Here is a 24611-nt window from a genome sequence, read left to right as displayed (position 1 = left end):
GTGGAGTAAAGAACTTTTAAAATAACAAGCGGTGAGCCCCCAGAGGACGGGCCTTGGCGTGAGGGAAGGGTGTCTGCGCCGCAGGAGTCAGTGTGGGCTTGCGTGCGGGGGGCAGGGAGCCGAGTGAGTGCAGGGAGCATTCTCAGGGGCTGGGCAGAGCCTCCAGGGGTTGGAGTCCTGGGCCCCCCGCCTGGGCTGGGTGACCCTGGGGAGTTGTGTCAGTTCCCTGCGGGCTGGTGTCGGAGTGGGCGAGGACGGGGCCTGTCGGCGGGGTTGCTGCGCCGGTGCGGGGGGCAGCTGGTCACGGCATCTTCTGCTTTGATTTCCACTGCCCCCCGCATGCTGCCTGTCTCCTTGACTCTTAAGGGTCCTTTTGTTTGTCTCAGCACAGTGCTGGGCCCATGGTGGGAATTCAGTAAAGGCTTAATAAAAGAAGAAGGAAAAAACGTTATTTAAAACGTTTGAGGTAGCCTGCTTTGTCTGGGAATACACACACACATGCGCGCGCGCACACACACACATAGATGTTATAGCACAAAAAGGTGATGGCAAAAATTGTTCCCCTGAAATTACAACTTGCCTAAGCCAAAAAAAAAAGCCACTCCTTTTGTAGTTAATGCTTATGAAAAACAACAGCAACAAGAAACTCAAGGTCATAAAGGTAACGTAGTATGTTTCCTCCTGTAGCTGGTGAAGCTGTGTCTCTCAGGTGGAAGGCTGTGGGTTTGTGTACGGTGCAGGGCAGGCGCCAGCTTCGTTTTCCCTTCCCACTTTGATAACCATAGTGCAGGAAGCTTTGCTCCCTTTCCGCAGGGTAGCCCACTGCCCGCTCGGTCATCTGTCGGATCTGGGCTGTTTCTGGCCCCTCTGCCGCCTTCCACTGAGCAGGAGCCAGTCCCCGGCCTGTTTGGCACCGTCTCCTCTTGTCTGAGCTCTGCCGTGCCTCCCTGCCTGCTCCTCCTGCGAGTGTCCCAGACCGAGTGCGCTGGACAGGTTCCTTGAAAAAACCAGGGTGCCAATCGAACTCCCACCGTGGACAAATCTGGGGAGCACTGGCGTCTTGGCAGTACGGCATCTTCCCCGTTCTTTGCACGCTGCTTTTTTCACTGACTGGATCTTCTTAAATGTCTTCCAGTAGATTTTTGTAATGTTCTCCATAAAGCCCTTGCACATGTTACATTGAATTTATTCTTCAGTAGATTCTAGGGTTTTTTCCCTTGTTATAGATGTAATCTTTTATTTAAATTAAGTCTTCTGTTGCTAGTACTGTATGGAAATGCAGTTGGTTCTGTATTTTATTTTGATGTCCAGTCACTTTCCTAAAACCTTACCACTCCTAACAGTTTTTCCGTAGGTCTTCAGGGTTTGTGTGAACCGTGGTGACAAGGGTGCTGCTTCCTTCCTCTCGCTGCTGTTGTGTTTCCTCGTCTGCCTGTGCTGGCCCCGAGCCCCGTTCAGCCTGAGGCAGAGCAGAAAGACGGGGCTTCCTTCTTCCTCCCCCCCTCCCCGGGGCCCCGAGTAGACAGACGTGACACCTTCTCATTTCACTCCTCCTGGTTTTTCAACTTTCTTTATATTTTCAATTCTTAATTTTGCCTCCGTCTCTTCAATTAATTTCTTCATAATTGTCCTCTAACTCACCTAATTTTCTTTTTGGTTTTGTATAGAATCTAATGCTTTCACCATCCAATTTTAAAATTCATCAATGAATTTTTTTTAATTCATCAATTTTATTTTTGAAAGTCTATTTTGTTCATTTGTCAGAACGATTCATTTTGACAGTTTTGTAACTTCCTCCTTTTTCATTTCTTGATTTGTTTCAATTATCTTAGTAAATTTTTCATTAACTCAAATCGCACATACAGAAAAATGCACACAGGTGGATAAAACACACAATGTGTTTTTTAAATTTCAGAAGTGGTGATTCTGTATTCTGTTTCCAGTAACACAAGCGCCTGAGCTGTCTGCCCTGCCCTTTGATGTCGTTGCTGTCTTTTAGTTATTTCCTTGTGTGTTCGCTTGCCTTTGGCTGGGAGCTCATGTGTGGTTGGTCCTGACATGTGGGAAACACAGGGGTTGAAGTGAAGGATGCTTCTCTTCAGGCAGGACCTCCACGCCACTGGGATACCATCACCCCTCGGGGAGTCCCCGATGGCGCCCGGAACCCGCATCCTGAGCCCAGCACCGCTGGGTGCTCACCGAGGCCACGGCCTCCCTCTAATCAAACGATGTGCAGATCTTAATTAAATAATGCTACGTGGCTGAAAAGCGCTAACCGCCTCTGTGCCTTCAGCGAGTCAGGTCCCTGTAACAGACATCATAATAATGAAAAAGCTTGAAATATTGCAAGAATGATCAAAGTGTGACACAGCGACACGAGGTGAGCAGAGGCGCCCGGAGAAGCGGTGCCGGTAGGCTCCGTGCAGGGTCGCCACGAACCTTCACTGTGAGACGCAGTGTCTGCGAAGGTCTTCCGGTTTCCGGCTCCTTGGAGGGTCCCTTCACTGCCAGTGAGCCCAGCGACACCACAGGCTCGATACTGTACTCGGAGTCTAGGCTCCCCACAGCACAGGAGCTGTAGGGCTGACCCCGGCCACACCCTCAGGGGAGCAAGTTTCCAGGGTTTCACATGCCCGGCCTCCAGCCCTTCTGTCCCTCCCTCTCCCCTCCTCCCTCCCTCCTCCCCCAGCCCCCTCCTCCCCCACCTCCCCCACCTCCTTCCCCCAAAGCTGACTTCCACATCCTCCCTGGCGGCTGCCCTGGTCCCACTGGCTTCACAGTCCCGCTCACCTGGCAGAACTCCAGCCCAGGTTCCAATCCATCGTCTCCCTGACGCCCCTTCCCAAGCAGGTGTGCGCTGCCGGTGCTCCCCAGTCCCACCTAGCGCTCGCCCTCCATCCTCAGCACCTGTCCCGTCCAGTGTCGGCCCCCACTCCCAGACGCTTTCTCTGCCCCCTTTCCTGCCCTCTGACCTTGAGCGGGGCCTTCTAGGTGCCCTGGGGGTGGCCGCAGAGGGGCGGGTGGGGCCTGCATTGCCCGTCGCATGGCATGTGGGCATCCTCCCTGCTTTTGGTCTTGTTCCCTCCTCTCGCTGTGACAACCCTCTCATTTTTCTCGTCTCTGACTTTCCTCCTGAGCTTCTAAATATGCTCTCATCACTTACACTGAAAAACACGGTGGACCCGGCCTTCCCTGGTGCGGGTCTCTCTCCTCCACATTCTGCAGGACCTCGGGCCATGGACGCTCCATGCCCCACTGTCCCAGCAGTGACAGGGCAGACTGGGAGGTGAGGTCGCCTGGGGCCCCGGGTCTCTGGACTCCTGCAAGTCCTCTGGCCCCACCTCCATCCTGCAGCCACCCAGCTTCTGTTCTGTGCACACCGGCCCAGCCTCGCGCAGCCGTGACCGTGACCTCGGCTCTCACCTGCCTTTGGCCTCCTGCCTCTCTTCTCTGGGTGTGGACGCCCAAGGGCACCTGATCGGCCTACCCAGGAGGGAGCTGTGGCGGGGGGCAGTGGGGAGTGCTGCCCCTTCTTTCGGCAGGGAGACATCCTGTGATGCTCACCTCCAGCCTCCACATGGGCCCCTTGGTGGAGCTTCCAGCAGCCACAGTTGGCCCCAGCATTGGCTCCTCGACGCTGCGTCCTCGGGTTGGCTCGCCGCGCCCAGTTCTCTCCTGCCCTCACACCCAGGAGTCAGAGCCTAGGACCCTCGGGCCACGTCCTGAGAGTGCAGCCCGCCTACCGCCAGTGTCCTGTCTCCCATTCACTGTCAGCTCCCTGAAGTCACGTTTGGGGTCCCCCATGCCCTGTCCTCGGTGGCCGCTCCAGGGGACTCCTTCCAGTTCTCCTCGGTGAGAAGGCAGGGAACATGGACGTCAGGGGCACTTGCAGTGCTTGACGTTTGCACGAGTGTGGTGGCAGCAGATGGAGCTGCAGTGGCCGGACTGTCCCTGCCACACCTGCCCCTCACCTGCAGCAGGGGTGTTGCCGTGCTGCTGGCACCCACTTCCACAGCTGACACAGCCCCGTCCCCACGGCAGCATCACCCGGCCCCTCCTGTCCCTGCTCGGCCCCACCCCCTGCCCAGATGTTCAGCTGAGAGTCCAGGGGGTGCTTTGCATTTTCCTCTTTCACTGGCCCCCGTGTGCAGTTGGTCACCCCTTCCTAGGGCTCCTCGTCCAGAGCTCTGTGGGTCTCACCTGCTTCTCTCCGTCCACGTCTCCCCGGGCAGCCAGGTGCTGCCCCCATGGGCTCTGAATGGCCGATTGCCCAGCTCAGTCCTCATGAAGGTGAAATCACACAACCTTACAGCTAAATGCAGCCCTGAAACATGAAAACAGAGGGACAGGTGCTGAAGACCACACTCCCTGGCTGTTCCGTGCAGGGTCTCCGTCTGCTCTCGGGTCCTTAACTCGTGCGTGTATGTGTGCACATGTGTGTGTGGCAAACGCCCAGGTGTGTCAGGGCCCTTTTAGCTGGGCCATAGTGGCCTCCCAAACCCTGACAATGGCTAAGGATCAGTGCTCCAGCGTGTCTGCACCACGACTCCAGCCACCAGGCTCCCAGCCTCCGGGCCTTCTCCCTGGCCACTCCCCCTGCGGGAATCCCTCCCTCCTGACCTCAGGGACCCCTGGGGACTCCCCTTTGTTCAGGTTTTGACCTAAATCTCAGCTCCCCAGAGAAGCCTCTCCAGGCCCAGCCCTACCTGCTCCTCTGCAGGTGCTTCCCCGGGCTCCGTCCCCCCTGGATGCTGCTCCCACCGCGCCTCAGGGAACCGTCAGATTCTGGAGAGCGGGCTCTGGGCTGCACTTTCCTGAGCCCCTGGCCGCCGCCGCAGAGCCGCGTATGCGTGGACCACTCGTGGATGAAGACGTGCCTGGAGAGAGAGCACATTTTGTCTTTAAGATGGTGTACACACACACACACACACACACACACACACACACACACACACATACGTGCACACACAGGGACAAGAGTTGGGAGACTCTTGTGGTCAACTGATAACAGTGGGCGCCTTGGGGGACGTTTCCGAAGTCAGCCAGGTGCTCGGTGTGCCGGCTGGAAGGTGCCGGCAGGCCCCCCACGGGGCGGGTGTCCTCCCCCACCTCCGTGGTTGCTCTGAGTGCCCCGTGTGGGGGCCGGAGTGGGGTGAGCGGCCCTGGTGTTGTCTGTCGTGTGCTCTGCGCCCGGCTCTGCTCCGGGGGACCGGCGGGCTCGGCCTAGACGTGCTCATCCGGAGACAGGTCCCCTCCTCCACATTCTCGTAGGGTTGGGACAGAGGCGTTCGGGGGTCCGTGGCTGGCTTTCTCTGGCCCCTCGGGTTTGTCCCTGCGCTGGGGCTGTCAGCATAATTACAAAGCAGAGTGTAAAGCAGTCATGTCGGGATGGCGTGATTTGGTTTGTTCTGTTTTCTTTTTGACCTGCACGTTTCCCAGGGCTGACAGAGCAGAGCTGCGTGTGTCTCGGGTCTGTAAGAATGTTCGTAGCATGTGACCAGCTCCTTAGCCGACAAGCCTGGAATCCCAGAGTTCGTGGAGACAAGTGCACTTTGGAGAGAGGGTCCCAGGGTCCCCTTCCCTTTGGTTCATGTCATAGGAGACGCTCCTGAGAGGGAGGCACACACTCTCCACGGACCAGCCCTACTGATTCTGAGACGTGCGGAGGGAAGTCCAGAAGTGCTGCGCTCGCAGCTTTTGGCCTCATTTAAAGCATTCGTAAACAGTCCAGGAGGCGCGGAGAAGCCCAGCGAGAGGGCTCGGCGCTTGTTCTCGTTCGCAGGATGAACGCCTCTGTTCAATTACGCAGCCTGGCGCGGCCCCATCCACGGCTCTTCCGGGGAGGGTGCGGAGACGTTTCACTTCTCCGCCTTCCCATTTCTGCCCTGTGGCCCGGCTGCCCGGCAGATTTCAGGGCCTACTCGTCACGTGCGCACAGGAGGCCTTCATTTGTCAGGCCCGGTGGCTGCTGCGCTGGAGAATTTCTGCTTTTGCTGCTGCTGATCTGGCTTCTTTTTCAAGCTCACTCCCCCCTGCACTTGCCCACTTCCCCACCTTCTGGTTGGGCAGTCTTCCTCCTGCTCAGTCGGGGCAGAGGACTCTGGTTTCTGCCGGGACAGTGAGGGAGACTGGCTTTGGAGTCAGCAAGGCCTGGTCCGAATCCCAGCCTCGCTGCTTAGAAATGGGGAGCATTACTTAGTTTCTTTGAGCCTCGATTTTCCTCATCTGTGAGATGGGTATAAATGTCTCACCTCCTGCGTTTATTATAAGGCTAAGGGATTGAGTATAAGCTTGTGGCTTGGTGCCAGGTAGACATTCTGTTTACTGAATCACTAATAATTCATTTATTCAGCCACTGGGAATTTTCACCACATAAGAGCTGGAATCCCCTCTGCAGGCCTCACCTTCGAGGGGCAAGTCCAACAGGGGACTGCACAAGTAAAGGCTACTTTTGAATTTGAAAATGTTCTGAGATCAGCGTTCTGAGATCTGGAGGGGGCAGTGGTGTGTGGGGGCCACGCTGTTGTGAAGGCACCTCAGGCCCGTTTCCCTGGGGGTCAGGCAGAGGGGGTGTGTGGCCACACACACCCGCTTTGCCCTTCTCGCCTTTCAAGAGGAAGAGTGCCGCGTACGTGTATACCGGCAGGGAAGCAATTTTGAGGAAGGGTCTAGAACCTTCTTAGAGGGCAAGTTGGAGAAGGCCTGGCAAGTGACTTTGACTGAAAAGTGGTACCTTATGTGTCTCGACTATTAAGCATTTTTTTTCTCCTTTGTAAATGAGATTGCCAAGCAGTTTTTAAACGAGTGCAGATGCTCCTGGTAGCCTTGCAGAAGATACAGGTTGGTGAGGGACCTCTCCTGGGATCCCCACCCCGCCCCCAGGGGCTCACTCACAATTAACGGAGCCCCCCTCCCAGCCCCTCCCCACCCCTCCTTGCCCCTTGGCCTGACGCTCTCTGGCTAGTCGGTTTTTCTTTCTTTTCCTTCCATCGTGGAGGGTTTGAAGACATACGGTCTGGAGCCAGGGGTGAACGCACACCGATCTCTCAGGAACCCCACGGTCTCCAGGTGGCCTCAGCCCACGGGCGCTGGGTGTGGAGGTGGCCCCTGGGAGAGAAGCTGTCTGTTTTATTTGTTTCCTCCAGACTGGAGAGCCCGAGCGCTGGGAGCGACTTCAGGCTGCCCTGGCCCCGGGTGGCCCCGCCCGCGGGCCCTGGGATGGCGGGAGCCGAGGGCCAGGGCTCTGGGGCGGCCGGCTGTGGCCGCAGTGGCCTGCTAAGCGGCCCAGGCCCGCCCTGGTGGTCCCAGCGGCGCCCGCAGAGCGGTCAGCACAGGCTAGTGGGCATCCAGAAACGGCCCTGAAACAGGGGCTCTGCTTTGGCGTGTTCCATAAAACTTCATGAAGGGTATCATGAAAGTCGCCTTTGGGTGTGCCAGGGGGTAAGAGGCGGTTGCAGTCGAGCTGGAGAGGTCAGCGTGTGGGAGGCCTCAGGTGTGCCCCCTCCCGCTCCTCCCGCCACGGCCCCTGAGCCTTGGCCCCATGGCTGCTTGGGCCTGCTCTTCAGGTCGGCCTGGGGGACCTTATCCTCTGCCCACCTGCTCTCCGGGCACCGGCCCCTCACCCTGCGCCTTCGGGAGGCCTACGGAGCCAGGAAGCGGAGAGTGGGCCGTGCCTGCGGCCCGGGGAGCCCTTGGAGCCCAGGCGCGGGGCTCGCTGCTCCCCAGCCGGGCGGACGAGGTTCTGCGTGATTTCTTTCATCCCTCCAGCAGCAGACATGCAGCCCTGCCCATGTCTGGAGAGGAGCAGCCCTGCAACACAGAGGGGGCTGTACCAACCCCTGCTTTTATTTAAGGGGCCCCAAACGGAGGAGAATGGCCAAGGCTGCCTGATTTAGTGCTGAGTCCCGGCTGTGTCCCAGGGGCTGTCTGCAGGGGCAGACGGAGGCAGACAGGGGCAGACAGGGGCCCCAGGAAGGCAGGGCTGCTGCCTCCGGGCTGCAGGGAGGGTGCCAGAGAGCTGACTGCTGAAGGTGTCCTCATGTGCCAGAGGGGTGCGTGTCGGGGCGCGTGTGCTGGGCTCCCGAAGGGTCAGGGTTGGGGTGTTCTGTGGGCTGGTGACAGAAGTTGCAAGAGTGAAGATGGCCCCCAGCCTTGACCACTCACTCACGGGCCCACCTCCGAGGCTTGTGGTCAGGCCGGGGCGCCCTCTGCCCCTCCCTAGACCTGCTCCTCCGTCACCCCTGCAGCCGGAGCGTGTCCCGGGAGGGGCACCTGTCTGCTCAGAGCCTCACCGCCAGCTGGGGGGCCTTGTCTCTCCGTCGCGCCTGCATCAGTTTTGGGGAAGGCACCTATGGCAGGGTGGGGCATTGCCCACCTTGGGGGGGGTTCCATCAGGGCTTCCTGGATGGTGCTGCAGATCAGACACCAGAACTGGGGGTACCTTCTCCCGCCGCCAGCTGTGCTTGAGGCCTGGAGTCCAGTTACCCGGAGCCGTGATCCCACAGCCCTGCACCAGGGACGGAGGGAAGAGGAGGCGGGGAGCAGGGCAAACCCGGTCCACACGCCTGGTTTGATGCTGTCTCTTAAGAGATACTTCTCACTCTGTCTCCTCCTCCTCCGGGGCTGGCTCAGTGCTGTAGGTCAGGCCTCCCTCGTCTTCCTCGGACCAGCACAGCCACTGCCGCCTGGCCTGCTGTCTCTGGCCTTCTCTGCGTGGCCGCCGGCATGGTCTTCCCGTCACGAGGTGGCTTCCTGTGCCATGCCCTTCCGTGGCTCTCCCTACCTGTGGAGGAGTGCGCCCAGGGGCCCTCATGGCCCCGCGTGGTCCTCCAGCCCCCTGCTGCCGCCCCCACACTCCGCGGGGCCCCGTCATCCCTGCACTGCGTGCCCTCTGAGCCTCGCACGTGCTCCTTTGTCTGCCTAGGGGGAGCTGGCCAGGCACTGGGAAGTGGGACCGAGGACCAGGGAGCTTGGGGCTGAGGTTGGAGCCGGTGTCCGAGGGCACCCATGCCCACGACCCTGTGTGCCCTGCCCACGTGCACCCAGGCACAGCTGGCCGGTCCCAGGGCGGGTGGTCGCCACCGCCACCCACCTCTCCCTTCCTGTCCCCCTGGCTGGGCCGCCTGCTGCAGGGCCGGAGTCTGGCTGTTCTGTCTCCGCTGGAGCCCTGTGGGAGCCCGTGTGTACGCATGTGTGTGAGAGTTCAGGCCAGCAGTGCCTGCGGGAACTGGGCTGTTTCTCGGTGACTCAGCAGGCTTGAGCTCCTGCCATCCCTGTGTGCGCCCTGTGCTTGGACAATTATGAATCACTTGCTTGCTTCTTGATTTGCGTCAATCAAACCACATGTGAGGAAAGCAGCAGTGAGCAGCGGGGCTTTGCCGGGAGCCCGGCATCCAGCGCGGGGACACTGGCCAGGCACAGCCTCAGAAGGCCAGCCGGCCACGTCCTGGTGGTCGGGGGTGGTCTGGGCTGCAGGCTGGGGTGGCTTCCGCCCAGCTCCTCCTCCCTTCCCCACCCGGGGCCTCAGTAAGCGGGGTGATGCCGGCTCCCCCTGCGCCTCGCTGGTTTCCTCCCTGCGATCCTGTGGCCAGAGGGACGGCATCACAGTTACGGGAACGTGTACAGTTTCCGGGAGAGCCTCGGGTCTGTTCTGCTGCAGAATCACTTCAGGACATGGCTCTTTGAAAAGATTTCTTGTAAGAAAGGCCTAACTTAAAAGGCAGAAATACACACACACACACACACACACACACACACACACAAGATATAATATACATCATACGTAGTACATACATTGCATATGAAATACATATAAAACTGAATCACCGTGCTGCACAAGGAAATGCAACAGTGTGAACTGTCTGCACATCAATCAAAAAATAAAAGTAACTAGAAAGGGCTGTCAGTGCTCCTGAGGTCCCGTCACACCCGAGGGAAGGGCAGTGACATGGAGGGCAGGCCCGGAAGGCCCTGGGAGGCGGGAGGTCGCTTTAGTCCGGCCCAGGGACTCCGGACCCCGTGCTGCCGAGCGGCCCCTGGGCTGCGGTTTGCCGAGTCCCCGAGTAGCTGTGCTCCATGCCCATGAGGAAGCCCTGGGGGCCAGGGCTGGCTGGGGCGGGCGTCCTGGCACCGGCAGTCTCCTTGCTTGGTTTGGTTAGTGTTGCTTGAAGTAGGCAGGTGAGGTTCTTTCTCTCACTGTGAAGGTAGCTTCTGTCATCCCTGTAGTTTACATCGAAGCTGACGGGCTGGTTAGCTGGCTGATCCCAGCCAGACTCGCATCTTTGGGAACGTTATTGCCCAGCGTCCCAGCTGGTGTCCCAGCCAAAGCGCTGCTGCTCTGTCCCTGCGTCTGTCTCGAAGGGACAGCTGAGCGGACCTCTTGCGATGTTTCCATTCACTTCTGCATGTGCCTTTCAGCTCCCGCCCGCGGCGCTGTGCTGGGCCTGGGGACCCTGGCCACCTGGCCAGCCCTGCCGTCCCTGCCCCTGCAGGAGCACAGCACAGGAGACTGGAAAAGGCAGTTTGCTCTCAGAGGTAGGAGGGTTGGGTGCCCCCCAGGGACCTGGAGAGAAGAAGGCCCCTGGGCCGCCCACTCCGTCCTGGAGGAGGGGCATGCTCCAGGGCTGGCCGCGGGGCTTCGCGGTGGGCAGAGCGGAGCCCGGGCTCAGCACCTGGCAGTGCAGGCCTCCTCGCATGGGGAGACCGAGGCCCGAGCAGCAGATGGTGTCCCAGGCCTGCCAGTGAACTGTGACGAAAGGGTCAGGCTTCTGGGGCGGAAAGACAAAGGACAGGGCTTCTGGCCTCGCGACTAATAAGGACGGGGAGGGGCACGTTTCCTCTCCCCCGACGGCTGGTGGCAGCTCTGTGCGCCGAGTGCACGCAGTTTCAGCGTATCCACAGGGTGGAGCGCCCCCAGTGTGGTCGGGGTTAGACCCTGCTGCCCGTAACCACCCCCTCGCCAGCCCTGGGCAGCCGCCAGTCCGCTTTCTGTCTCTGCGGTGTGTGCCCCGGCCGTGCGTTTACCCGGGACGAGACGGGGCTCGGTCTTCCCGCGCTGGCTGTTTCACTCAGCACGTTTTAGGTTCCTGCGCGCGGCAGCCTGTGTCCGCTCTCGGCCCTTTCTGTTGAGGCCACACTTGGCTAGTTCATCTGCTGATGGACGTTGATTGATTGCTGCTTTTTGGCTGTTACGCCTCATTGTGAGCGTTCTTGCCTAGGTTTTTGGCTGGACGTACGTTTTCGCCTGTCTTGGGTGTAAGTATGCCTAGCAGTGGAGTTTCTGGATCGCATGGTGACGTGATGTTTAACCGTTTGGGGAGCCGTCAGACTGTTCCCCGCCCGCGGCGCACGAGGGCTCTGATGTCTCCCCATCCTCGCCCACAGCGGCTGTTGTCTGACGTTCCGACTCTCCCCGTCCTGGTGGCTGTGAGGTGGTCTCTCACTGCAGTTTTGATTTGAGCTTCCCTGACGACTGCGGATGTCGGGTATTTTTTACGGGCTTATTGGCCGTTTTGTGTATCCTCTTTGGAGAAGCGTGTTTTTGGGTCCTTCACCCACTTCCGAAGTTGGGAGGTTTGCCTCTTCACTGGTGAGCTGTGAGCGTCTCCCTGTGTTCTAGATGCACCTCTTACATCAGGCGCGTGGCTTGCAGATACTCCGTGCCGTCCTGTGAGCTGCCTTTTCCTTTTCTGGGCTGTGCCCACAGAAGCACAACAGTTTTTAGTTTCGATGAGGGCTGCTGAATTTTTCCGTCTGTTGTTTTTGTGTTTGGTGTCACATCCGAGCTATTTGCTGAGGTCGCATCGGGCTGACAGTGACGGTGGGGCCCTCCTCTGAGGGCTCCTGACTGACTGTGTCCAACTTACATGTCGAAAGGCTTCTCAGGCTCTTGCGAGAGGGGCGTTTTTCATCGCCTCGCTGGGCTCTGCAGCGTTCTAACCACGACTCACTTTTCCCACAGTCGGTTTTAATTGCATGTCCGTGGGAAAATGTCCAAGCAAACTGCAGCTTTGCAGAGAGAACCGAGTTTCCTTGCTGATTTGTTTCAGCCGTGGCTTTTCAGCGTTTCTGTGCGCAGTTTGTTGGACTCTGGCGTCACGCTGTGCATTTTCGCTAAGTGGTAGTGCTGGCCTTGCTGGACAGCCCAGCATTAGGGCGGTGCCTTCTCTCTCCAGACTGAAGTCCCCAAACATTGTGAAGGGCCGTGAGCCGTTCAGATGTTCACCTCCCCCCGCTGGTAGTTTAACGGTGGGGCACGGAGCCCTCGGGACTCCATCGGACGTGGAGACAGGCGTCCTGGGAGGTGAGGCTGGGAGCAGGGGTGCAGACCTGGCCCCGCAGTCACTCCCTGTCACCAGCTCGGCCACCCAGGCTTCCTGTCTGTGAGACGGGGTGACGGCTGCCTCTGCCTCAGAGTCAGGAAGCCTCCCCGTCCGTGGTGGCAGTGGTCCTTGTCAGCAGTCACCGCGAACAAGGGTTCAGTTGGTTCAGTCCAGTTGAGTGTTTGGGCCGCTCGGAAAGTGGCAACGTTTGAAACAGAGAGCCCAGCGTGTGAAACGTGGGTGACTCGGAATAGGCCTCGCCTCGCTGGCCGTCTGGGAACAGAGCACCGAACACCGGCTTCTTACTCAGTCAGATCCTGACTCTCTCGTTCCCTTCAGGTACACTTTGATGAGAAGTGAAGAGTTGTGTGTCTTCGTCAGATAAACCCAGTCCTTTGATTCGAAGGGTTTTTTTTGAGCGATGTAACTGACTAGGGTGTGTTTAGTATATATATATTTTTTTACTCATTTCTCTTTTTTTCCTGAAGCGTAGTTGATTTACAACGTTAGTTTCAGGCGCAGAGCAAAGCAGCTCAGTTATACATACACAGACGCACATACGTTTTCTTTTCAGATTCTTTTCCATCAGTTGTATTAATCCAAATAGTCACCATTTTTTTACAATGAGGAAAGGTCGCTTTGCATTTTCCTTGCCAAACGCTAGCCTAGCAGCATGTGCTTTACACTGTGTTGGGTTTTCCCGAGGTCTGAGCTATGGGCCGCTTAAGCGAGGCTGTGCCGCCTGCAGGTAACGCCCGCAGCCACGGCCGTCTGTCGGCTGGCCGGCTCGCGCCTGCCCAGCGTTAGGGACGTTCTTTCTCTCCCCAAACTAAACTTCCCAAACATTCTGAAGTGACTGTTCCAGTGACTTTAAAAAGGCAGGTTATTCCCCACTTGCCTGCATAATAAATTATAAAAATCTTGAGCGTAAGTGGAACTTACTTGTTTGGGACCGGGAGCTCGGTTCAATTCCCAGGAGACTTAAAAGCAGTATCGAGCTTACTTAAGGTGTATGTGTTTAGTTTCTCAGCCCCCAGATTTTTAGTTCTTACTCTCAAGTCTCATTTTCAAGGGCCCTCCTCCTTTTCCGTAGCTCCATGCGTCGTTGTTTCCATGCAGCATCCCCTGGGTTTTGCACCTCGCCCCTTCCCGCCCAGGCGGCGCCCGCAGGAAGACAACTGCGTGGTCCCAGAGGCTGCAGGTCCGCCCCTTGGCTCGCTGAGCGCTACCCCCCTGCCCCTTCCTGCTGCCGTCAGCATCAGTGCGTGTCTGTTTTTATCATCCGTCAGTGCCCTGACACACGGACACGGGACAGGCAGCAAAGCATTGGCACCGCTGCTCTGCCGAGGCTGTGTGGCAGCCGACGGCGCCGCCGCCAGGGCGCCTCACGGAAACAACCCTTTCTCTCGGAGCCCCCCGCTTGTGTGTTGTATCAGGATGCCATCGATGGTGAGAGAGCTTGTCTGAGGAGCAGGGGGCCTTGGCCAGTCCTGCCGAGCCTTCATGACCTCACAGGACAGGAGCCAAGCCTGTCGCTGCTGGCTCGTCACCGCACCCGGGGTGCGGACAGCGGCTTTCCCGCCTACGACGTGCTTCCCAGACCCGCAGTGTCTCGAGTTTGAGTGCTTTGAGTTGTCCTCATGGGTCAACCTTTGAGCTAGGAAGTCGGTTCTGAACACGTGGTGGGGTGGCAGGTGCAGCTGGGTGGTGGCCCTCGGAGGGCACCACAGCCCCTCCTGAGCCGGTGGCTCCTGCCTGGGGATCCGGCTCGTGGGAGTGGCGCCTCCCACAGCCGCCCTGCAGCCCCGGGTGCACCTTGCGCCCTGCTGTCCTCCGTGTCGGCATGCTTGTTTGGGTGTATGAGCGACGCGGGTGCGTGGACGGCTTCCTTTGATCTCTCGCTGAGCTAAGCGCTGGTGTTCATGTCAGGAGTGTATCCCGACCGACGTCTCCCAGCGGCAGTGGCAGCGGCAGCGCTTAGAGCAGAGCAGCTCTAAGCTCAGCCACCAAAGTAACTGGCCCCCTCGGCCCTCCCGCCAGCACCTGCCTCATTCCCGGCAGCAGATCTGCACCTGCCTGCTGTTCCCTGGGGCTGCTGGGGCTCCCCTGGCCCTTCCCCCGCCTGACCCCTTGGCCCCAAGCCCGTCGGGGTCCCAGCGCCCAGGGGTCCTCCGGTGGGCCTCTCTGCACGAGGCTGGACGCCCGTTTCCTCCCAGAACCTCTCATTTTCCCTACTCTGTCTCATCTGCCCCTGGTGGACAGTGGATGGAAAAGCAAAAAGAAGTCTGCTCTCACGCCCTGCTTCTCAGTTTCCTGAGAGATCTGGTTCCCTTTTTTCCACCCCAGCCTGGAGAGGGGCCTCACCTGTGACAGGAGATGGGAGTCAGCTGGCCACCCCATCACCCCTGGGACCCCTGCTTTCCCAGGCCCTCAGGTGCTTCTTGGTGAAGGGCGAGGGCCCGCCCCACCCCACCCTGCCCCCCAGGCTGTTCTGAGGTAAAGCCTATGTGTTTGTGGGATGCTCATAAGAGTAGGTGCGCCTGGAGCTTTGTGACTCCTCTTTGTGATGTCAGACCTGGGGGGAGAAGCTCGCTCAGTTTCCTGGTGACTGTCTTCACTCTTGACGTGCGGCACATTGACTCAGCGTTGTCCACGTCACACTCTACCCCGAGAAACTCTGAACCTCTTCCGGTCTCTGTATCTCTCAGCCTGTCGGCAGACCCCCTGCCCATCCCCGGAGGCTGCCTGCTCTCAGCGCCCCTTCGTGCCTTGAAAGAAGAGGAAATGAATGAGGAGTCAGATAAATTTTAAAAATGACAATCAAATAGATATTTCCTGATTATTTTGATAAACCTTTGATTTAATTTAGACAAGAGCTAGGGGAAAATGCTGATTGATGCATGGAATTCAAGGAGAACTTTGTAGTTTGATGTATAGGTTTTTGAAAATGTTTGATGATCTTTGTTTTTTAGGAAAGCACTTTTGTTCTTAGGTGAGATGACATTTGAAACACTCCATGTTATGAGAAGTTATTCTCTAAATCCAGAAGCTAGAAACAATGGGTTAAACTTTGTGTTGAAAATCGACCAGCTGACCTAGAGTGGCTCTGGGTCCCTGGCTGAGGCTGAGGCTGGCGAGGACAGCGCGGGAGCCCTGTGCCCCGGGCTGGAGGCTTCGTGGAGGGGCTGCCGTCTGGCTGCTTCTCCGTGATCACATCCCCGTAGCCCGTACCAAACACATGGAGGCGGAGCGCTGCCTGTGCGCAGGCCCTTTCGTGTGAGAGCCCTTATGGTCCGCTTGGCCACGTACTCCCTCCGCACGCGCCTCCTGAGGAAGTGAGTGCTGCGGAGCTGTGGTGTGCCGTTTCCGGCTGTGGCTGATTTTTGAGTGCACAGCTCTCTACAGCTGCTGTCGTGTGCGGAGCCCTTCTGGGAACGTTTGTGGATGGTTGCTGCCTTCATGGCACCCTGAGGGGCTGGGAGTCCCTGCTGACCGCTGAGTCCTGGACCCCTGGGGCGTGCCTGGTGCCCGGTGCGGGCTGTCAGGCCCTGGTGCGTCTCAGGCTTGACAGCGTCCCTGTGAGGGTCAGCTCCGACCTAGAGGGAGTCTGGGTGCCCCCGCTGCAGCCAGTGGAAGTGGGGCAACTGCCCAAACGGGGACAAAGGCCGGAAGCAGGTGGCTGCCCCGGCGGCGCCCCCTCGGCCCCCCGGGCTGTCCTCGCTGCACCGGAGGCGCCCGCGGAGCAGACGCTGGGCGCTTTGTGGCTTTGAGGGCTCGGGGGCAGACAGTGGGTTCTCTTCGTTTTGAGAAGGCCTGTTCCTGAGCACGAGCCCTTGGTTCTCGGGAGGAGTGATTTTTTTGAAACCACACCTGTGGTCGGCCTCCGAGTAGATTCCTGATAAGAAAGTCTTGTCGTGTTTGCCGAGAAAACACAAGCTCAAGAGGGAAGCGCTGCACGTCGCTGTGAAGCCTCTGGAGCGTTCGCAGCAGCTGCGATTTCTTTTTCCCGAGAGGCGTGCTTGGGCCGGGGTGGGGGCAGCTCCCCCTGTGGGGAGGGCCGTTTGTCACCTGGGGTCAGGTGGCTGTGTGCCGGGGCAGGGCTGACCGGGGACAGTGGCGTCCTTCCCTCGAGTGACCTCAGGAGGGGGCCCCAGGGCTCACTCCCGGCCCTTGGCTTCAGTGGGGCCTTGGTGGCCAGGCCCACCTCTGTGGCCGGTGGCCCAGTGCCCTCTGACCTGCCGCGTGGTGGGAGAGGGCCTCTCTGAACCTGGAAAGCTCTGAGGCAGTTTACAGCTTGGGGACAACAGAAAAGCAAATTGCTGTGCTCCAGACAGCGTGGGGGTGTCCCGATCGGTGTCACGCCTGTGGGAAGTAAGGAAAGGGGTGTGTGGCCACGCCCCTACCGAGGGGCCGGCCAGTGGGTGCTGACATCTGGGACCCGCAGTGCGGGCAGCCTCCAAAGGGACACTGCCAGGCCTGGAAGCCGCGCCCCCCTTTTCTGAGGGGTGAATGGGGACAGGGTGCTCACGAAGGGACCCAAGGGTCCCACTGAGAAATCTGACTTACTCCTGCAGCGTCAGCGCCCTCTTGCTGCTCTGCGGGCTGCGGTCGGGGTGTGGGCACAGCGCTGTGTGTGAGCCCGCTGTGCTGGCTGAGCGGGGCTGGAAGGGCCTTCGTCCACCACGGAGCACTGTCCTGGGGTTAGCCCTCTTGTCTGTGCTGTGCACCACATTCCTTCTTCCAGAATGAGCCAGTGTATCTGCTGGGTGCCCTTCACGAGGAGCCTTGCTTTAAGCACATTTTTAACACACATTTGAAAACCAACCCAACAAAACCCATTTCCTGCCCCACCCTCTTTCAGTGCACTCGTAAGTGTAAGTTGAATCTGGAAATGCCTTTGCTTAATTTGCAAACCAAAGCCGAACTTGGCCTTCAGCAGTGCTCAGAGTCCTGGCTGAGCGCATGGAGGCGGTGGGGTCACTGCGCTGGGGAGCCCTGCTCTCTTTCTCGGGAGTTCGAGCGGGCATCTTGGTAAGCTCCTGGTGGGGGGGGGGGGCGGGGGAGCCCTGAGATGGTGGAAGCCTGGGCTGGACCTTAGGCCCGGCTGAGCTGGCGCCCGCCTCCCGCCCGCGAGCTCCCGTCTGAATCGGCGAAGTAGCCCCTCTTCGGTTGACGCCAGCCATCCAAGGCCTGCCCTCTGACCGGCCGGCCCTGGTCATCCTCCCCTCCTGGGCCCTTCTAGAACACACCCTCAGGCACTTCCTTGTGAGCTGCCTGTGTGGGGCCTCCCTTCCCCGGCTCCCATCCGCTGGCTCCCGTGTCCTCCGGCAGCGGCTGGTGCAGGCGCCCAGCAGTACCACCTGGTTGTCGGTGCCAAGAGCCACCCTGTCCAGGGAGTTCCCAGCCAGGCACTGAGCCCTGTGCTCCGCAAGGCAGGCATCACGCTGCTTGAGGGGCGAGCGGTGGGGCAGGCTGGGTGTTCTGCCCAGCGGGTGTGAGTGAAAAACACTGCCCGTCAGATCCGTACACAAAGGATGCTGCAGCCTCAAGTCACCAGCTGCTCCCCCCGCCCCCTCAGGACGCTGACAAGCAGGCAGCCGGCCTCTGAAGCCAACCCCAGGGGTGCCCCCCAAGCAGATTCAGGATGCGGAAGGACAGGACCCTGGCCCTGCAGAGCCAGCGTGCAGATCAAGGAGTGACTTCAGTGAGCCCAGGCCTTTGCGCCTTCCCAGACGCAGGGAAGCGCTCGAGTCCCTGACTTGAGGTGCCTGCTTTCTTTAATCAACAGTCATCTTCTGATGTTCCGACTACCTGGTCTTTGTGGCAAAACTCTTACGTGTCTTGGCTCCTCCCCCACCTCTTGGAAACAGTCTGTCAGGGCAATCGGAGAGGCCGCCTCCCGGGTTCACATCTTAGAAAGTCCACTGAATGAAACGTAACTCTCAACTTTAAGGCTGTGCATTTTTCATCAACACAGACATCAGGGCCCCCGTGTCTTTGGAACAACTCTGGTTTCTGGGCCCAGAGGCTGGAGCCCAGACTGTAAACAGACACAGAAGAAATGTAGCATTTTATATCTTAGATGTGAATTTTGCAGTGACTCTGGCAGCGTGTGACGGGCAGTGTCTGTCAGCAGCTCGAGTTCTCAATCCTCAGTCTTAGGTATCTTCATCTACACCCCCCTACCCAGGCCTTGGCTTCCCTGGGGATTTACGTGTGGCCTTCCGTGGGGCACACAGGCGTCCAGAGCATCTCCAGGTGTCCTGACTTCAGTGAGAGAGCCCCTCCCTGGCCTGGCACTCATCCTGCTCACCCAAGACACCAGCTCATTGAAGAGATGCCGGGCAGTTTCTTTGGTGTGCCAGGCAGGTGCCAGCCTCCTTCTCCAGCACATGTGGACTGGGGGTGTCCTTGTGTGCCCCCCGCCCCATGCCACAGGGGCCTGGCCGCACCTGCTGGGTGTGCTGGGCGCTTGGACCTCGGGACCTGGGCTGCAGGGAGGCTGAGGACCCTGATGCTGGCACAGAGCTGACCCCGTGGTCAGACTGCCTCCCTGCTGGGGGTCATAGGCGGCCTCCGTGCCCCAGGGGACCTGCTCCTCACAGAACCGGCCCGGCGTCTGTCTCTGAAGCCTTCAAGGGGAAGGCGCCGCCCCCCTGGCGGGTGGGAGCTCAGGAAGGGGGCTCTCCTGACGCCCAGGGCACCGGGACTCCCGCCTGCTCTGCGCACCAAGGCCTCCAGACGGGACCCTCCAGGCGCTGGGGAAGCGCTGTCCCGGGCATGCTCTGGCCTCGGGGCTGGGGTGAGCCTGCGGCGAGTTTGGGGTGTCCTGGACTCTGCTGACAGGTGATGAGGACATCGTCCACTTACTGAATACCAGGTAGACCCTGTTCTGGGTGCTTTGTTCTTAGTGAATTGATTGATCCTCACAAGGCTATGAGATCCAAGTGTTGTCCCCATGTTGCGATGAAGAAATCAGGACACGAAGGTGAAGGAATGAGGCTGCGAGCACACAGCTGGCGAGGAGGGCGCCTGGCTGGTGGCCGGCGTGTGGGTCCACTCACTCACGTCGAGCTGTTCCACGCCTTTGTTGGCTGGGACACCACGGCATGTGTGTGTGTGTGCACGTACACACGGGTTTGCAGGCATCACCACGTACCCCAGACAGGCCTGGACACGCAGTCGGCAGAGGGGCCCCATCATACGGGATGCCACGACCACTGCCGAACCTCCCTGACAGGCACTACTCAGCTTCCGCCAACAGGGCCCCGCTTGGCGCTGGGACGTGACTCCTGGGCGTGTGGGGGAACGGGGGCAGGAACGAGGGGCTGTCCTCCGGCTCCTGAGTCCGCAGCCTCCCTCCCTTCATGGGCTCGCCTTTGACAGCGGGTTCTCTCTGGTCGGCATCAGATGCCCTGCAGGTCCTGAAGGACCTCTCACATCTTCACGTCTCCTTTCCCTGCACGCCTCCCTCCTGCCTCCTCCCTCCAAGGCCGTACTTCCCACTTACAGTCTGTGATCCTTCTGGGCTGACCAGAAAGTCCTGGATAACTGTGGTGGGAGGAGCTGCAGGGAGGATCCTGACCAGAGCAGGCATTTATGAGGCCCCTGCTGGGTGCCCCCTGTGCTTTGAAATCTCTGACCCCAGCCGGCCTCCTAGGGCCCGGAGAAGTGAGTGGTTGGGTTGAGCGCTCTGTACGGAGAGAGGGTGCCATGTACCCCCAGGGCCCTCTGGCCGGGGCCAGGGCACCCACTTCTGATCATCAGCACAGACTCGGGGCAGATGGTGTAGAGTCTGAGCCCTGAGCCCCTGGGGATCCCAGGCGCTCTTACTCGCCACCCGCTGCCGGCTTGGGCTCTGCTCGGTGCGGCTCTCCCGGCAGCTGCCCGTGCCTGCAGGTCGCCCGGATGTCTCAAAGGCTCGAGTCCGCCTGGGCTCGTCCTTCCGTCTCTGGGTGCCGACCACGTGTAGGACACCACTGGTGCTGGGGCTCCACGCGCAAGGACGGGCAGCATGGTGAGAAAGACAGGCCATCCGTGTGGCACGCCCCCGTGGAAGGTTCAGAAGTGTTGGTTCCACGACAGAGGGAGTAAGTGCACGTTCAGAATGGGAGGGAGGGCGGGAGGGGACCCGGAGCTGGCCTGGGGGCTGCTGGGCTTTGAGAGTGCAGGGACGGGGGGTGCGGGGAGGTGGCCGGGGGGTGGGTGGGAAGGGCGTGCCCCAGCTGGGGAGCCAGGTCCGCACCCACTCACGGCCAGCGGGGTCACCCTAAACGCCAAACAGGATAGGAAGTGTCAGGTTGCGCCCGGGAAGGATAAGCTATCCTTTGTGAAACTTCCGGTTCACTGATACCTACATAGCAGGTGTGTGCGGTGTCTCCACCTGGAGATGCCAGTGCCGTGGGTCGAGGAAGAAGGGTGTTCAAGCAACTGCTTCCAAAGATTACACTGGCAAGAGTTTTAAGTGAGTCAGGAAGTGGGAAGGACCAGGGGAGGCCAGGCCGGTGGGGACCCTGGTCCGTGTCTGAGCAACCAGGATCATGACCCTCTCCAAGTCTCCCGTGTCCTTCACCCTTGTTTCCCTGTTTCATGCGTACAGGTCTCCACATCGTTTGTTGGATTTTTTGATGCGATTATAATTGGTATCTATTGGTAATTTTTTCTGTTTGTTGCTGGTACACAGAAATAAAAGATATTTGTGTATTGGTCTTCAGTTGGCCTTGTTGAATTCCAGTGTTATCTGTAAATTCTTTGGGAGTTTCTACACGCTGATTGCGTGCAGTGACAGTTTTATTTTTCCTTTCCATTTCTTATATTTCTTTTTCCTGCCTCAGTGCATTGGCCAGGAGCACTGGCTCTCCTTGAATAGAGAGGATTCTCCTCTGGTTCTGGATCTCAAAGGAGAATATTCCCTGTATCACTGTTGATACCATGTTGCTGTAGGTCTTTGTTTGTTTGTTTGTTTTCTTTCTAAGAATCCATTGTCAAATCAGTGTTGTGACTTTCCGTTCCTGGCTTCCTGTGAAGGTTCTTTTTTCCCCCATGAACGAATGTACACAGAATTTTATCGAATGCTTCCTTTGTCTCTGTTGAGAGGATATAAATTTTATTATTAATTTTGTTCATGTGGTTAATTACACTGATTTAAAAAAATTAAACCAGCCTTTAATTTCTGAACTGAATTTGCATTGACTAAAATGTAGTAGAACCTCTCCATATGCTGTTAGATCCAGTTTGCTAATGTTTTATGATTTTTGCTTTTGTGTTAATGAGCAAGTTTAACTTGTAGTATTTTTTTTGTCAGTTTTTGATATCAAGGTAATACTGTCTCATGAAAAAAGTTGAGAATTTCTTCCTTTCTTTATATTTTGTTTTGTCAAAAACAAAATCTCTTCCTATATGATTAGAGGAGGAGATGAATAGTATGAAATGATTAGCAGTGTGTTTGGGAAAATAGTCAATTTGAATAATAATTAATAAGTAAATTAATTATTAAAGGGATTATTAAAAGGTTTAGAGTTATCTGTCCAAACAGGCATTTTGGAATTTTAATGGCAAGTTTATGTGAGCGTATATGTTTGTTTTGACTGGCATCTGCAAGTACCACATCTCTCCTCCTTTCTCCACAGCCCATTCCAGGAAGATACTGATCTGATGGATTTGATTGGTAATATATCTGCATTCTGTACTAATGGAATGGTAAAATTAGCATTATTAATATTTTGAGGTCACAGTCACCGTTTCTGGGTACTCGTGGTTGGGTAGAGATCAGGAAGTTGAATATATTTGAAATCTGAAGGACCTCAGGTCAGTTTTCTCATATTATCTGTTCCTCATTTATAGCATGATTTATTCATCCCTGCACCCATCCACCCACCCATCCACCATTCATCCATCCATCCACCCACTGTCCATCCATCCGTCCATCCATCAATCCACCATCCGTCCACTCTCCATCCACCCATCTACTCATCCATCCATTCTCCAGTGCTGAACTAGTTTTAGGGTCATGGATAATAGAACTATCAAGATTTAGTCCCTATTAGGAGCTCTTGATCTTGTGGCAGAGGCAGAAAATTGGCCTAATGATCTTGGGATGGCAGTGTTGGCAGGGAGCCTTCTGCATCACCACCCTGGTCTGCGAGAGGAGAGTGCAGCGCGGCGAGGTCGGGGCGTTCTGAGGAGTCAGCCTTGGCTCTGGGTTGGCCGCTCTGATGGCAGCCTGGTGCTGCCCAGTTTTCCTTTTCCAACATGTGTTGTTCTTCTGAGTATATTTTCCCAACAAAGGAATTTATAAAAAGCAATCCTAGGTTTTTTCCTTAGTCAAAACTGTTAAAAAAGAAAATGCCACGAAGCCAAACCTCTCCAGAAGTGCCTCCCGGAATTCATCCTTGGATTTGCTTCTCGCCGTGAGCGGGAAGAGCCGCCCGCCCCCAGGAGCCCCAGCACGCTTGCTGCTCTCGTCAGTGAACTTTCTTCTGTGGCTCTGGCTCTCTGGAAATCTGTTTCAAACTCTGAAAAGCAGCTGGAACATACTTGAGTCACTCAGCACAAACTACAAAGCGACGGCATTGACTGTGCCAAACAGATGCTGTTTGCGTTCAAATAAAAGACAAACATAATATTTGCATTAATAGAGAGCCTTTGCCGAAGTATTTGCATAAAGTGGTTTATCCTTTTCCAAGAGCTGGTTACTTTTTACTAATTTCTGAGCGTAGCAAAGGATAAGCAATCTTTTGCTGATCATTCCTCACAAAGAGTTGCTTTTGCACAAGTTGAGCTGATTTCAGAGAAGGGCTCTCCAACATGCAAATACGGCGCCGAGTGGCACGCTGCATTGATTGCTGTCAGTCATGTTTGCGATAGCGTTTTGTCTTTGAAAGTAGGACTGATGAGCTATTGCCCTGTTCTCAGTGGTACTAAACTCTGCTTCAGCAGAGTTTTGTAAAGAGTTACTGAAACTGGGCCACATTTCAGTGGCTGCCTCCTCTTTGTGCTGAGAAGAAGCCAGACGGTGGGTGTGTCGAGTGCCTTGGTACCTATTCAGTGCAGTTTCAAGGACAGCTGTTGTGAATTCTTATTTCATTAATAGGGCAATATGAGTAAAGACAAAGAAATCAAGCAAGGGGGAAATGAGGGTCTGTTGGGGAGAAGCAGGGACTAGATAGGCATGCTCTAAGCCCTGCGCAATTATTCAAAAACAAACTACAGTTTGGCCGTGAGTTTCCCACCTGTCAGAGTGAAGAGGCAGCCTTGTTCATTTTGGGGATTTCCATTATTCTTAATAAGAAACTGACAAGGAGTTTTAGCCGGTGACCTTGAAACACAGGTACACAGAGGCATGGACAGGAAGTCTGAGGAAACAGTGTGACACATACCGAAAGTCTCAGGGACTGTGTGAACCTTTGCGTTCACTCGGTATTCCGTGCTTACACACCCTCGCTCCTGGCTTGCTAGCCTTTCACTTTGGAAGTGACTTGCTTCTATCTGACATAGTCCGTGTGTTGTTCTGAAGAATGGTTTCTGAGTGGTAAACATTCTCAATTTTTGTTTGTCAGAAAAATGCCCTTTCTTCCTTTTTCTAGAGTGATAGTTTAGCTGGGTGTAGAACTGTAGGCAATTTGTGTTTTGCGCAGCGGTTTAAGGGACCTTAGTGCCTCCTGGCTTCCTCTTGTTGCTGCTGCTGTCGAAAAGGTAGCTCTCAATGCAGCGTTGTCCCTCCTCAGGGAGCCCGTCTCTGCTGTCTTGGCGCTTTTGTGACCTTGTCTGGTGGATGTTCTGGTATTTTGCCGCAGTGTGTCTGGTGTGGTAAGCACTTGCCCTGCGTGGGACTGAGCATGCGTTTAAAGCCTGAGGCCTCTTATGTCCCTGGGATTCTGGAATATTCTCTCTTCTGCATTATCTCCATTCTGTACTTCAGGAGTTCGCACTAGACCTGTGATGGACCCTCCTGTTCTTTTCTCCGTGCCTCACTCCCTCTGCCCCCTTTTGTGCTGCCCTCAGGTTGTCTAGCTCTAGCGTCCAGTTCATTATTTCTGTCCTTAGCTGTATCTAGTCTGCTATTTTCGATTCTAGAAAATTCTTTCAGCAGTTTTCCATTTCTTTCTCCAGGGTTCCTGAATGGGCTATTATCATTTCTTTTCTCCATTTAGTATCTTATTTTTATAAACATGTGTGTTTTATAGTCTCTGACAGATTGTTTTAATATTTGCAGACGTTTTGGAGTCTTTTCTGCTGTGTTGTGTTGGCTGATTCTAGCAGAGCTGAGTGTTCCCACCTCCCATTTGTAAT

General features: G+C 56.8%; 1 protein-coding gene across 7 annotated transcripts in view; it reads left to right on the top strand.

The window, feature by feature from the left end:
* HDAC4 (histone deacetylase 4) overlaps nucleotides 1-24611 on the top strand; it is a 266392-nt gene that overhangs the window by 94539 nt on the left and 147242 nt on the right. The window contains exon 1 of one of the 7 annotated variants that reach the window (XM_064485333.1): nucleotides 17333-17351. The exons of the other annotated variants lie outside the window; for them this stretch is intronic. The gene's annotated coding sequence lies outside the window, so the exon portion shown is untranslated. Of the gene's footprint in view, nucleotides 1-17332; nucleotides 17352-24611 lie in introns of those variants that run through there. 7 annotated transcript variants of the gene reach the window in all.

Source organism: Camelus dromedarius, chromosome 4 (genome assembly GCF_036321535.1).
Source record: "Camelus dromedarius isolate mCamDro1 chromosome 4, mCamDro1.pat, whole genome shotgun sequence".
In the NCBI taxonomy this organism is placed as follows: domain Eukaryota; kingdom Metazoa; phylum Chordata; class Mammalia; order Artiodactyla; family Camelidae; genus Camelus; species Camelus dromedarius.
This window is presented reverse-complemented; position numbering and strand designations above follow the sequence as displayed.